Here is a 12430-nt window from a genome sequence, read left to right as displayed (position 1 = left end):
TTTGATAATTGTGATGATATTGAGTTGTCACAAGTAACTCAACTAGGGTCAGATCATAAGGGACGTCTTAAATCAGAAACTATTCCATCTAACCCTCATCTCAAAGCGAAATCTCATTTGAATAATTTTACTATCCAAGACGATGCTCCTATCTACGATTCATACCAAGAAGAAAGCTCCATCCCTGTTCGCAATCATGATTTAAGTCCTGATTCACAAAACCCGGCCAGTTCTTGTGAAAAGGAAAAAGTTACAAGTAACTCCCAGACGTGTGACGCCACTATGTGTATACATACCCAATCATTTCTTTCTCACTCACGTTCATCTTGTACAAAATCGAATTCCTGTTTAGATTTTCGAATTTTTGATAGATTAGATTTCAGCGATTTATATATAAACACTTTCATTTCAAACGAAATCGCTGAAAACTTAACGTCAACAAACTACGGGTTACAAGCCGTCGAGGTTAAGAAACCCATTTCACAGTTTGGCTTGTTATCCCTCCTATTGAACGATCACCGATCTACAAAAGAAATCTATCTCAATCTCTATGATCCAATAGGTACCCAGTTGGAAAGAACCTATCATGAGAAAATAAAACCAGGCAGAATTCCAATTGAGTTTATGGGTTATTATTCTCTAGCCAACAATTTCGATCCAAGAGGAATTCAATTCTTTTTACTAATGCTTGGAAGATTCATACGGCTAGGAATAATAATGAATCGCTGGTTCCATTGGAAATATCATTTTACGTAGTTATTTCCTGTATATAATTAGAGTAGGAGTAAGAGTAGTTTAGCTAGGTTATTAGTTTTGCTTCCAATAATTGATAGGCAAAGTTAGTTATATTCTCTACATGGCCCTAGGGAATAGTTGCCTCTCCCAAATAAAGTTTGTTCTGGCTAAACAGTATTTGACGTTTACTGAAGAAACCTTGTCTCTGTTAAAGATTTTGGAATTTCGGCTCTTGTGAACAACTAAGCTTGTGGGAATTCAGTCTTTATTGTCAATAGATCTTTAACCCGGAGATGATGTTAAAGTTCAAACCCAGAAAATTTTAAAGAAAGCTATCTCAGTGGGGAATTCGTTTTAGATCAGCACAATAAAAGGTATCAATATTAGAATAAAGATTCTCTGTGAAAACAGCCATTATCAAAAGTAGCCCTATCATTGTCGTCCAGAACTTTCTTAAGGAAAGAGAATTTGACTTCCTCCCTGCTAAAGGAAAATGCAACATTCAGAGGAATGACCTAGAAAGATGCTATATCTCAAAGAATAAGAGGTCTCATCACGAGCCGACTTATCATGATCACAGATATTATAACTTGCTGACTTTGCCAAAACTGTCTACCAAAACAGGGCAACGACTCAAGATTGTTGCGATCAAAAGACAAGGGGTCTCATCACGAGCCAGCTTGTTCAGCAAAAGTGTAAATCAAGTGAATGACTGTGTCATAATTTGGCCACCAAACCAAGACATTGTTCTTTAGAAAAAAAAAAAAAAGCATCAAGAAAGGGATAATCCTTCTGAAAAAGTTGCGAAAACCTGAAGCAAGATAAAGGATCATTCCTGGATAATAGGTAACCCTGTCGAGGCTATGGACGCCTGCTGGCAGCAGTGGCTCTACCTGCGACAAAGGGACATTCTTTAAAAAGGGTTGATACATAGAGAACACTTTATTTCTTTTATGTTTTACAAAAACAAGCAATAATTGATCTGAACTCGAAAACAACCTGAGAATGCAGGTAATTGGAATAGAATGGGGCGAAGACAAAACATCATTGACACTTTAAAGTATTGCTTGTTTTTATCTTTTTATAATAAAGTTTGGATTCCCTGAAATTTTTTTTGAGAAGATCTGAAAACGTCAATAGAAAAAGAGCAGTGATAACTGGTTCTCCCAAGTGAATCGCCAATTGTTGTGGCCAGCAACAACCCCCCTCGTTCAAACTAGTATCGGCCATGATGCTAGAATGAATGGGGACCCTTAGTTAATTTTCAGAAAAAACAAAGATTTCTTTTGAAGTTACAAGCCTAAGTTTAGGAAAGGTTTCTTGGACGACTTAAGCCTGAACCTGTGTTCATAAAAGCAAACCTTCAAGGTCGCATCGCGAAAAAATAAACGCCTTCGTCTCCCCTCTAAGAAGCCATATATGCACATCGCCTCGGTATTAATAGACAACATCGCATCGCAATACGTTATCATCCATGAACAAAAGCTTACGAGTCCGCCGATCTGCGATGTTGCGATCGCGCGATCGCATATCGCAGAAATGAGGCAGGGTACGTTGGCGAGCATTGAATTAGGGTGATCTGCGATGTTGCGATCACTACCGTTTGCGATCGTGCGACATGCAAGGATACGTTGGCAAGTCTTAAAAGCACCTTAGTACGACTCCTTTGAGCACGCCACCCAAAGAAAATCCACTTACTATAACCTGACTTGGAAATTATGCGCTTTTAATGTTAGTAATGAATTAGTTGTCAGTTATTAAGTGGCATAAAGACGGGTGCCTTAATGCGGATTTGCTTCACGTAAGGTGGCGTATATGATTTATCTCTTGCATTTAAAACTCTCCCATCACCTTTCTGATCAATCTTTCCATTTTACTCATAACCTGCAGGAGCAAAGTGCGAAGGCAAAATCAACCAGAAACGATAAGCGAGATGGGGAAGAAGAACAAAGCTCAGAGCTCAGAGACAAGGGAAAAGACCAAGGAGATGGCGCCTCTCTACACAGATACCGCATGCAATAAAGATGCAGGCCTTTCCACATGGGAAGGCATGTATAGGCTGTTAGAAGAAAAGAACCCTAGAATAATCAAGGCAACTGCTGCTGTCGCAGATGCACCACGTCCTTCAGAAGCATCCTTGGAAGACCTAGCGTGCTCTTTCCTCCACAGAATAGCGGCAAGGCCGAAGATCCTACCGTATACAGACATGATCAAGTGGATTTTAGATGATGCGGAGTTGCATCATAGGCAGTTCAAATTCAAAGGACATGGGCTCGTGGGATCGTTCGCGGCTCAAGACCTGAAGCTCATGTATCACCTTCCTGAACCACAAACGACCTACAATGCAGATTTTGTTAGGAAGTTCGCAGCAGAGAATCCGGACCTATCAGACACTACCTAGGAATGGTCAAAAAGGGATGAACCACTGAAAAAAGATAAGAACGGTATGTATAGCACTGGTTCTCTTACCTCTCCGTATTGTTTTGCTGCAGCCATGCTCTGTAGGCTATTTTGTAAGCCCGATATCAATAAATTTCCATCTGAATGGCTACCGTTAATTGATGCCGCGACTAACTCTGAGATAGTAGATTGGGCCAAAATCCTTTCTGACACTCTATACACGGCAGTTCTCCACTATCGTTCTAAGAGATCCTTCTCCCAAAGGTTCTATCCTCCTTTTTATTTGTCTGCCTATATAATGGACTCTGTCTATCATGTATCAAAATTCCCTACTATGGGTTGGCAATGGACTACCCATGACCCATTGCCTATTCATGTCTATCATAAAATCTTGTGGGATTCCCAGTTCGCCCCCCATTTTTACCAGATTTGTCATGGGCTTATGTTGCCCATACATAGGATAATATACGATAAAGACCCCCCAAGGTGCTCTCCCGAGGCACAAATTGATATCACCCCCATCGCAAGATGGTTTGGGGAAGAATGGTTTACCTATATCCGAGTTTTTGGAAGCACAACACCTCCTCATGTCCTACCCTTGTACATCCCAGATAAATTGTTGGCCCGAGAGATCGCTTATCAGACTTGTTCTGAAGGCGGTTTAACTAAGGATCTAAAGAACAAAAAGAAAGCCATTTGGCCTCAATTCCCAGTCACATGTGGGGCCTTCTCTTTATTCGATGTGGGACACGCTTTTGGTGAGGTGGAGAATGTGACGTGCCAACTATTTAAATTCTCACCAAGGCCATTTGACCCAAATAAGGTGGCCCAGGAATTTACAACTAACGTCAGGATAAGTGTGTTCTCTGGGCAGAAAGATCTATTCGACGATCTCTTTCAAGGCAAGAACTCGCTCGAAGAATTTTTGCAGGAAGCTCAGTCAAGGCTGTCCCCGGACGACCTCCGGAAATTCACGTTGTATAGAGAAAGAAGGCTGGTTAATGTTCCACATGAAAAACTGCGAGTAGCTACCAGAGAACCGACTCCGAGCATCAGCCTCAGTGAACACTCCAAATCTGATTCCAGCGCCGTAAAAGAAATATCTCTAGATCCTGAAGAGTCTGTCCACAAAGAAGACAAGAACGAAGAAACAATCAAGGACACGGCTCAGTCAAGTTCGATGGCTCAGCAGCAAGTTGCCGCCTCGCCACCAAGAGAAGTTCCCCCTCCCGTCACCGAAGCACCTCTGGTTACAGCAGAACTAGATAAAGAATGGGAGACCTTCAATGAACTAATTAATCTTGAAGGCCAAGCCCCGAAAACACCTGTGAGCAATACACAGGTGGTGCAAGAGGTCTTCTCAACCATAGTCAGTAGTACCGCAGAAATGGAGCATCTTCCTATCGCTCCATCCTCAGAACTTCTACTTAGCGTAGAAGAGATCCCTCCACTGGACGTATTCTACAGCCCACAGCACAGGGCAGTTGTAAGGAGACAAAGAAAGAAAAGAAAGCTCGAAGACGCTCTATCTCAAAATGTTGAACACCTAGATGTCTTATGGAAAGACCCGAATAACAATCCAACCGACAATCTCACGAAATTGTCTCAGATTGCAGGAGCATACGCTTCTGCGACTATCGATAAGGCTTCTGAAGTTCAGCAACTTCTAAAAGAACGCGAGAGTCAAATACAACTGCTGCAACAACAATTGCGACAAGCCAATGTGAACGTTGAAGCCTCCAAGCAGCTTGAAAAGCTACAAGAAGGTTTTCGCCAGATGCAGGTGAGCCACCAAAGAAGTATTGAAGAAAAAGAAAAACAGCTGCACTCGGTGCAAGAAATGCACAAGGATGAACCCAAGCTGGCAGAGTTTATTTCAGAGTCCATCGGCTTGAACGACCAACTATCACAGCAACAGGAAGATATGGTGCGTAGAATATCACAGTGGAGGCATTTTTGTGAGCTAAGCGACAAGATCACCAGCCAGGTGGTGGAATTGCGGAATGACTATGACCAAGCCAACAGAAGAGTAACAGAATATCTGGCTTGGCAAAATGACGAGGAAGGGAAAAGAGCAGGGGCACCCAAGATTAATGAGAATCATAAGGAACTGCTCTTCAATAAGTGGGACGAACAAATCACACAGGCGGAACAGGCAGCAGAGTCAGCGGCGACACAGGCAAGCATACTTATCGACTGTGTAAATGAAAATTTACACAGGGCCAATTTGATTTCAGAGTCCACCCCGGGGTACTTACCGAGCGCGTTACAGCTGGAGGCAGAATGGAAGCAGAAGGCACAGGCAAACGGGAAGACAGTTCAGACATTGGCTAGACTAAACTGGGAAAGTTACTGGACTTACTTAGTTAAGCCCCACAGCCAATGCATGACAGTAAGGTGCATCATGAACGCGGCCGAGAAAGTAGTGCCAGCTCTTATGGATGTCGTTTTCACAGCCCAGTTAAACACAGAAGTCGACCAACCGACTCTTCTCAAGCCCATGCTTGAAAACTGCAATTTCAGAGACCAAATTAAGAAGTAATTTCATTTAGAAAGTTGTTTTTTCCTTGTTTTTTTTGTTTTACTGAATTAGAAAAAGGGAGGTCATTTGAGAACCGTGTCCTAAATTTTGTAATAATATTATTATTAGGATTAGATAGTAGTATTTCAACCCTTCTCATTGCATTGGAGAAGGGTCCAGAAATTTGTCGAAAACTTGTCCTCGGAACATGCACTTCTGCACCCCCAGAGGAGGTTTTGATGAATGGAAGGATTGAGATTTATTTATGTTTGTGTCTTAATGTCTGCTACTGATGTTGCACTTCTGTACTCTTGGTAGATGTTAGAAGCAAGTAGAGATAGATCGTTATTGCTTGAAGTCTGTGAGTAAGAATTAGTCATAAATGGTACTTTTATCTCTTGATTAATTCCTGTTTGCATTCTTAGAGTGATATACAGCTGATATTGTTTGCATGTTAATGTATGAACACATGGGTTATCATTTGGCGCTTCTGTACGGTGGACTTATTCATTTATTCTTGATATGCGAATGATTTGATTATGCGATGTGCTTTTCACAACTGTTTTGTCTAACTTCTTAGGCAGAGCAGTTCATCTTAAATGATTTATATTCTTATGATAGCTGAATAATCTTTATTACCAGTTATCGTATGAAATCTTTCTAGGTTTCATAATGGAAAAGATGTATCCCGGGTTTATGTAGATATTGTGTGTTGTTCCCATTAGATTACAATAGCTTAGAGTCAGTTTGCAAGTCAGATTTACAGTAGTTATAGAATGTCTTCAGAACTAACATAATCAAACTTTACACACACATACACATCCCACGCATCGGGAAGCTGGTCCCGTTATCCCCAGTCGGACCCGCTACTCCAAACGGGTAAGGAGCCGCCAACCAGGTTCCGGACCGGGTGGGTATCCCCTTTGTTGTTGACCCGACTTCGGGGCCCTCAACAGGAGGTCGCGGGTTCAATCCTCCATCCATCTAAAATTTTGAAATGCGCTACAAACGTTTATGCTGGCGTCACCTGGGGCAATGTGGCTGCCTCCGAGCCTGCCACGTGGCAGCTTGCTTTTGGCTGCCCAAATGAAATATTCCCTGGAATATTCCAAGGAATATTTTGCAGAATATTCTTTTTTTAAATTTTTTGAAAAATTCAAAATTTCAATGTTACTGAGAAATTCTTCTTTTTGCCATAACTTTCTCATACGGCGACCGTTTTTCGAACCATTTGCGGCGCCAGAATCAGGAAGACGAGCTCTATCCGGTTGTTTAGGTTTGAACCAGTTCTGAGCATTTTAAATTTTTAGCATTTTACGACACTTGGGACATGAGCCCCTGATCACGCCTCCCCATTGGGAAGCTTTTGGACCCCAAAAGCCTTCAACTACCTGTTAAAGAGGTGAGGGTACAGCTCCCTCACTCTGTCCACCTCCATCCACTTTTCCTTGTTCGGTTTGCTGCCTTTGAACCCAACCCGAACATAATCTACATTACCCCTCCTTGAAGTGCATGTCCTTCTATCAAGGATTGTATCTTCTTTCAGCTCATCTAAGAATTCTGGCGAGAAATCTTCTATAGATGGCAGTTGAATAGCACTTTCATGATCAGAAATCAAAGGAGGTTCATACAAACGTAAGTTCTCCACATTGACAACAGAATACATTTGCATGTAGGAAGGCAAATCTAATTGAAAAGCATTATTTCCAACCTTCTTGAGGATTTTGAATGGACCATAACGAATAGGCTTCATCTTTTTACCTTCTCCTTGCATCCTTTCCTTACTAATGTACAGCCATACCTCATCCCCTTCTTGAAACTTGTGATCGACTCTATGCTTGTCGTGTCTTTCATTGTACTTGCCTTGACTCTTCTCAAGCTGTTCTTGAATTTGCTGATGTATTTGCTAAATTCTTTCAATGAATGAACGAGCTTTGTCAATATCACTATGTCCCTCAATGGCGACATCTTTCTCAAGAATGAAATCAAGAGGTGATTTTGGCAAGTAACCAAAACAAGCTTCAAACGGTGAGGTATTTGTGGAAGAGTGCTTGGCACGATTGTAAGCATGTTGTATGTAGTGCAAATGTTCATCCCACAGCTTGGGATGCTTGCTGCAATATCCTCTCAAGAGGTGCACAATGGTTATGTTCACAACTTCGGTTTGTCCATCTGTTTGCAGATGGAAAGCAGTACTTTTCTTCAACTTTGTGTCCATCATCTCCAATAGGTTGGACCAAAAATTCCCCACAAATCTGGAATCCCTGTCACTAATAATGGAAGTAGGCAAACCAAAGTAAATCCATACATGATGAAAAAATAATTCAGCAGTTTGTTCAGCAGTTATAGTTTTCTTACAAGGCATAAGTATACACATTTTGCTGAAACGATCAACTACTACATATAAATAATCATGTTGCTTTCTAGATTTTGGCAAACCTCCTACAAAATCCATAGAGATGCTCTCCCATGGTCTAGAAGGTACCGGCAAAGGAGTATACAAGCCAAGCTTCCTATTACTAGGCTTGCTTGTAGCACATAATGAACAACCTCTTATGAACCTTGAAACAGAATCTACCATGCGAGGCCAATAACAATACCTCTGTAGATGTGCAACTGTTTTGCTTACACCAAAATGGCCAACAATAAGAGAAGAATGAGCTTCTCTTATGACATCTATTCTCTCCCCCTGGTATACACAACTTGCCCAAATGAAACAACAAATGGTTATGCATGTGATAGTCATTTTCCTCTACATGATTCCCTTTACTCAAGTTAGCATACACATCTTTAAAGTCATCATCAGATGCATATTGTTCTAAGTAACTATCATGTACCATGGAATCATTCTTAAGTAAAGTAACAGCACCAATAATAGGTCTTGAAAGCATATCAGCAACTTTATTCAGAGTACCTTTCTTGTACCTTATTACCAAATGGAACTGTTGCAAGAAGCCCATCCATCTGAAGTGTCGTGACTGTTGTAACTTGCTTTGTGATTGCAAGTATTGTAAGGGCTGATGGTCGGTATGTATAACAGTTTCTTTGCCCATCAAATAGTGTTTCCACTTTTTGACACTTTGTACCAATGCATACAACTCCTTATCATATGTAGGATAATTTACAACAGCACCATTAAAAGTTTTAGAATGAAAAGCAATAGGCTTACCATGCTGTAGAAGAACTGCACCCACGACATAATCACTAGCATCGGTTTGTATCTCAAATGGCTGTCTCAAATCTGGTAATGCAAGGACTAGAGTTGAACTAATCTTCTCTTTCAAAGATTCGAAAGCTTTTTGCTGCTTGCCTCCCCATTGGAAAGCATGCTTCACACTTGTCACTGCATGCATAGGAGTTGCTATAGAAGAGAATTTAGAGATAAACTTCCTCCAATATTGAGCTGCACCCAAAAAACTTCTTACCTCTGTTATGGATTTGGGAGTAGGCCACTTCACAATAGCCTCAATCTTAGCAGGATCAATTCTCAAAGCACCTCCTCCTACTATGTGTCCCAAATAAACCAAAGAAGTCTTTCCAAATTCACACTTTGACATTTTAAGAAATAATTGATTCTTCTTCAAAACATCAAGTACCTTCCTAACATGCATGACATGATCTTCTCTAGACTTGTTGAAAATTAAGATGTCATCTAAGTAGACAATAACGAAATCATCAAGAAAAGGACGCAAGACATCATCCATTACCCGCATGAAAGTTGCAGGTGCATTGCACAAACCAAACGACATCACAAGCCATTCAAAGAGTCCTTATTTGGTTTTAAACGCTGTCTTCCAAATGTCACTTTCTTCAATTCTTACTTGATGATATCCACTACGCAAGTCTAACTTAGTGAAATATCGAGCATCTTTCAGCTGGTCTAGCAAATCATCTATCCTTGGGAGTGGGTAATGATTCTTTACCGTTTTCTTGTTCAAGGCCCTGAAATCAACACACATACGCCAAGTGCCATCTTTCTTTGGAATCAATACAATCGGTGACCCACATGGCGAAGTACTTGGCCTTATGAAACCCTTGTCCAACAAGTCCTTGATTTGCTTCTTTATTTCAGCATTCTCCATAATAGACATGTGGTACATGCCTATGTTTGGAAGGGGACAATCTGGATGCAAATGGATTTCATGATGAATCTCCCTCTTAGGAGGTAAACCTGTTGGCTCCTGAAACATCTCATGATATGCATCAACTACATCATATAGATCTGATTTAAGTTTTGGATCACAATTGTCAAATGACTCATGATTCACATCAACCTTGGGCTTAATCATAAGAAGAACAAAATTCTTACTTGAATTGACCAACCTTTTTACCTATCCTGCATTCACCATCGCTATATTTGTCTTCTTGCGATGAGCTCTAACAATGAACTCCTTGCCATCTTTGAAAAGATGATCTTTGTTTTCATGGCGATGAAAGATAGCTTTCCTGTCAAACAAGTAAGGACTTCCCAAAACAATTCCTGCTATATCAAAAGGTACCACATCAAGTTCAACTGTGTCAATAAAATGTGCAGTAATTGCAAAGCGCAATGTGCACTTTCTTGAAACTTGTAAATTTGCATCCTTGCAAATCCATCCAAGCGGATATGGTTTCGGATGCGGAATAGTCTCAAGTTTAAGCTGCTTGACCAAGTCTTCTGATATAAGGTTTGCTTGTGACCCACTATCAAAAAGTGTGTCAATCTTAGTATGTTTTGAAATCACCCTCACATGAAACAGTTCAATTCTTTCTTCCTCATTAGGAGCTTGTACATGACAATTTGAGGTACTAGTGCTGGCTTGAGTGTCAATTTCTTTCCCTTCAAGTTTTTCAAACCCATGGCTGCAATTTTGGTTTCATCACCTGAATCATCCCCTAAATCTTGTGGTGTAGATGTAGTAGCAGCAGTTTTCTGTTTCCCTTTGGATTTGTTAAATTGAGGTCTTTTTTCAGGATGTAATTTCCAACAATTTTTCTCCTTATGGCCTGGTTTAGAACAGTGTTTACAGATCACTTTCTCACTCTCCTGTTTGATAGATGGATTCTTTTTTCCTTTTCCATTGGAGGTTTTCTCTTTGTTTTTCCCTTGGGGGGGCTTGTTTCTACCCTCTTCAAATGTGTTTTTTCCACTTGCCTCTAAATGGGTAGCTTGGACACAAACCTCGTCCAGGTTAGTAGGGTTAAACATCAAGATGGTGTGTCTAAGGTAGCTATGCAAGCCACCAATGTATTTCAGCAAGGTTTCTTGGGTCTGTAAATCTACCCCTAACAAGAGAGCTCTTCTCCTGAATTCTTGGGTGTAGTCTTGGACACTCTGACCCTTAAGTTGTCTGAAATTTTGCCAGTTCATAATGGCTTTCTACATGTGAGCAAGAGGATAAAACTGTTTTTTAATGGCTAACAGAAATTCAGGCCATGTTAAGGTAACCTTACCAAATTTCTTGATCTCCTCTTTAGTCTTGGCCTCCCACCAGACCAATGTTGCTCCATCCATTCTCAAAGAAGCCAACTGAATCTTTGTGGCATCATCATGCATATTCTGGATCCTCAAGTAAACTTCCAACTGCCTAATCCAGTTGTCAAGCTTTTCTGCATTCACTTCACCATTAAACATAGGTAATTCGAATTTTACATCAAGCTTCAAAAAATGATTTTTTCCAGAGGATCTATGCTTATGAACAGAAGAAGGCGAGGATGAAGAGGAAGAAGGTGAAGATGGGGGTGGTGGATCACCATTACCTCCATGTCCTTTCTTGGAATGATCATCATCCTTCTTACCTCCTGAAGATCCCTCTCCTTCATGTGGTTGTTTGGACCCTTCTCCAGCCAATTTCTCATTTCTTTCTTGGTACAATATCCTCACCATTTCAGTGAGGTCTAAGAAATCCCTTCTGAAGACTCTTTCCTCTTCTCTTGGATCCGTCTCTGTAGGAATTTCTCCTTCATGTTCAGACATCCTTGAAACTTCTACTGAGACTCTTGAGGGTGAAATTGAAGGTGGAGGTGATGGCTCTCTGGCCTTCCTTGACTGAGGATTCTCTCGTTCTCTAGTCAACTGTCCTTCCCCTCTTTTAAGTTTCAACCTGGTAAGCATCAATACTTGCAAGACAGTTAGAAGATCTTTGCACAAAAACAATCAAAAGACAACTACACCAGAGATTGACAGAAAGAGCATTTATCTACTTTGCAGTTGTATAACAAGAGCATTTCGAAGGCTTCCTGGCTCATTTCAGGCTCTGTCTATAGCTTATTTGACTGCTTTTGATACAAAGAAGCAACAACATAGCTCTGATACCAACTTGATCTGAATTTGAAACTACTTGTAAATGGTTTGCAAGGTATTCAATTCAGATATATACATATTTAAAAGATGTCCATGTCTTGCAGAAAGAAAACAAATGAAATTTTCAGCTGTTCATGACCCATTTAAGTATAGTAGATTCATTTTCTTTTACTGTTTAACACACTAAAACGAATTTGTTCTGCAAAATAAATCAACCATAGATGCAAAAGAAGTTGATAAAGCAGTTCACCCCTCCTGGGCTACGTCTGCTGGGTCCAAGGCTCCCAAATGGGCCTGTCCTTGTTTTAATAAAATCCTCAAATTGAATATACAGCTGAATAGAAGCATCTATAGCTGGAATAGATGGTAAAAACGGATTCAAAACACTTGAATCCTTCAGGATTGACTATTGGTTCACCTCAAATGGGTACCTGCAACCCTATACAGTCTTCCCAATACTGGGCCCTAGTGGCTCCTAGAAATTCCACGGC

This window comes from Pinus tabuliformis, chromosome 6 (genome assembly GCF_031772625.1).
Source record: "Pinus tabuliformis cultivar Carrire ecotype Pingquan chromosome 6, CPIR1, whole genome shotgun sequence".
Lineage (NCBI taxonomy): Eukaryota > Viridiplantae > Streptophyta > Pinopsida > Pinales > Pinaceae > Pinus > Pinus tabuliformis.
Note: the sequence above shows the minus strand (reverse complement) of the source record.